Source organism: Ornithodoros turicata, chromosome 5 (assembly GCF_037126465.1).
Source record: "Ornithodoros turicata isolate Travis chromosome 5, ASM3712646v1, whole genome shotgun sequence".
NCBI lineage: Eukaryota > Metazoa > Arthropoda > Arachnida > Ixodida > Argasidae > Ornithodoros > Ornithodoros turicata.
Window position 1 is genome coordinate 28,518,013 of NC_088205.1, and position 3,133 is coordinate 28,521,145.

At 46.8% G+C, this 3,133-nt stretch overlaps 1 long non-coding RNA gene across 1 annotated transcript; it reads left to right on the plus strand.

The window, feature by feature from the left end:
- The first annotated feature begins 420 nt into the window (after window positions 1–420).
- Window positions 421–2,409, plus strand: LOC135395439 (uncharacterized). The gene is made up of 3 exons (XR_010423088.1): window positions 421–593; window positions 1,659–1,927; window positions 2,237–2,409. It is a non-coding gene; the product is annotated as an uncharacterized LOC135395439 (long non-coding RNA).
- Window positions 2,410–3,133: the final 724 nt, after the last annotated feature.

Sequence of the window (3,133 nt, forward strand, 5' to 3'; positions counted from 1 at the left end):
TTCTATGCAGCATAATCAGCGTCACGCAAATTCGCGCATTAAATGAGCACATCCACAAGCACCTCACGGCGTTACGTCAGACTGAAATCAACGTCACTATCACGCTAATATTCAGCGTGGAGCACATAACTCGAAGAGAAGCGAAAAAGCACTACGCAATCCAGTGTACAACGGAGAAGAACCGCATTGGGCGTGGCCGGTCGAGCGTACTCCACACCTCCGATCTGACAATCCGAATGACCTATATGTCGCTCAAATGCACGCAGATCAGACCTCGGCATTATTAAAACGGTCCGAGCAGTTCACCAGGTAACCTTGGTGACACCGGCATCTCCATCCTTGCCGCATGTCGATGAGAGAACAGTGGCGAGGGGGAAAGACGGCAGTACCGTTTCCTATCTGGACATGAATGGCCTTGGCCGAAGAGTAAAAAAAAACCCCTTGCCTAATTTTGACGGTAACGGGGAGGGGGGCTTCGGAGAAAGTCCGCGAAATAAGAAAGAAAGCATCCGTCCTCCTATATAAAAGCGTGCACCGAACGCAACAGTTCACCAATAGTTCTACCAACTTCAGCAGGTGATACCTCATAGCAGGTGAGTGTAACCTTTCATGCGAGTTCTGTAGCAGCGTGGCGGGAAGACTTTCTCTTTTACTTTCGCATCGAAGCTAAGTCAGAGATTTACCAATTTTGAGCCTGATATCGTAGTGTTGTGCTATGTTCGTGAACTACGTTCACTCATTTGTTATTTTCTCCTTTCTTTTTGTTATTATTATTATTATTATTATTATTATTATTTATTTAGTTTTATCTCGTAATGTGAACTTCAGGAACTGTTACACGAAATATGTCGTTTGGGAAGCGCGCATTTTCTGCGAAAATTGGTTTACAAGAGTGGGCGCATTCGGAGCGATCTCTCCCAGCTCTTTCTGGCGTGCTGCGGCGGCAGCTCTTCGAGCACCCTCTATTCGCTGCTGAGAATTGCCTGCACTCTTCAAACAGATGGTGGTGCGGTGGTGGTGGTGCTGGTGAAAGGGCTCGCCGTTGTCGGCCTCACAGAGGTGGGCAACGTCACGACTGACGCCCTGGGGGATGTGTGTCCTGGGCCGACTTCTAAGGGAACTGTGCCGACATATGTCGGAACAGAAACAGAAACAGAACTTCGCCATGTAGCACGGTGAAGGCCGATCATGGCGTAGAGTGTACCGTTATCACACCTGATTTGCAGAAAGCGCGTTGCACACGCCTTTCTTGTGAACCAGTGACCAGGGCTCGTAACAGAGCGCCGGCTGAGCTGTGTGGGTGTTTCACCAGGGTTTTTCTTATACGCTTTAAGACAACAGCTCCCTGTGAAGTCGACACAGGACGCACTACTCCCCCCCCCCCCCCATTAGATAGTCGTGACGTTGCCCGCCTGAGCGTGGCCGACAACGGTAGGCAGTCCCATCAAAAATCCCAGTGTCATTCAGTGCAATGAATGGCCTTCAGCGTGTTATCTGGTGAAGTTCGGCTTTGAGAGTGTAGGAGCGAGAACTATTGCACGGTCGCTGCACGTAATCAATATGAATTTAATCTATTGTGAACGCATAGAAATGCAAATGCATGTTCTTGAACAGTACTGAGCACTCAATCACTCCGTGTTCTTAACTATCTCTTACAGCCAGCAAGATGAACAAGTGCAGCGCAATCCTCGCCCTCGCCCTCGTGGTTGTCCTTTGCCTCGTCGCTGTTGAGGCTCAGTTTGGCTACGGCCGTGGCTTCGGTGGTGGGTACGGCCGTGGCTTCGGTGGTGGATACGGCCGTGGCTTCGGCGGTGGATTCGGCCGTGGCTTCGGTGGTGGATACGGCCGCGGCTTCGGTGGTGGATACGGCCGTGGCTTTGGCGGATACGGTGGATACGGCCGTGGATTCTACGGCTAAATGCTCAAGGTGAGCGGCGCTTTTAGACCGCAGTGTCTTGTTTGATGTACTATTTATGCGCAGTGACACACATGACTTACAAAACCAGGGTAGCCTCATTTGGCATTGTTGTGCATTGCAGACTGTAATAATGGAATACGGAACCAACGTTGTGCAGTCGTTTTAGTTTCCTTTAGTCATTTAGTAATTCCTCTGATTGGTGTACTGCATAGAATGAAGAAATGAAGGGGGACAAATAATCGCACACTATTTTGTAGGGCACGAAGTGAAAGTATAATTTTAAATATGCATTAATTATTTTCTCTACATTATTTGCAGCTTCCCACTATAGGTTTCACTTCATGCCTCTCCTGTGCTACCAAAGTTACCGAAGCAGCGCCAAATCACCGTAGAAGCTACCTGAAAGAATCGAATTACGTCATCAATGGTGCCTCTGTGACACCGCTCACGAACAGGGTTTTTTGTAATAAAGTGCAATGTGTGATAAGTTATTAAGTTCCTGGGTTTCATTTCGTTGTTCGCGAAAGGCAGCTTGATACAAGCATGGTGTTAAAGTTAAAGCACTTTTAAAAAGTACCTGAGTTACAGTTACAGATAAATAGGTTCGGAAGTCATACTGAAAAGAAAGATACGCTGATAAAGTTAGATATTACTGAAAAAGTATTCAATATTTTGCAGTTACGCTCCTCCTCCGTCTCCAGAAGTTAAATAAACAAAAGAAAAAAAAAAGAGAGAGACATAATCTCGGGTCACCTGGTGTATCGAATAACGCGTTTCTTATCAGCAGGGCAATAAAAAAATCTATAGGCATGAAAGTAAATCAAATTTATTCACGCATCTCAGTAATAGATTATGACAATATTTTTATCAACAAAATGATGACTAGATAAATAAAGATCAAACTAAAAATAAACTAAAGAGCAGCACACGAAACACATTAGCACCCTTTACACTCCCTTTAAGCCAACTGCCAATTGCACAACTTGTGCGTGGAAGCCGACATTGAGCACTATCTATTATACTGCAACCGGTACCTCTCTCAACGACTCGTCCTCCAACGCCACTTGCGACAACTTGGTACACCCAAAGTCACTTTAGCCACTCTTCTCGGCCCAGTTCTGCACAACCAGGGGGCGGTTACGACTGCCCTCTTGAGCTTTCTTCATGCCTCCGGCCTCTCGATCAATCTTTAAGCCTCCCCTCCCCTTTTGTGTG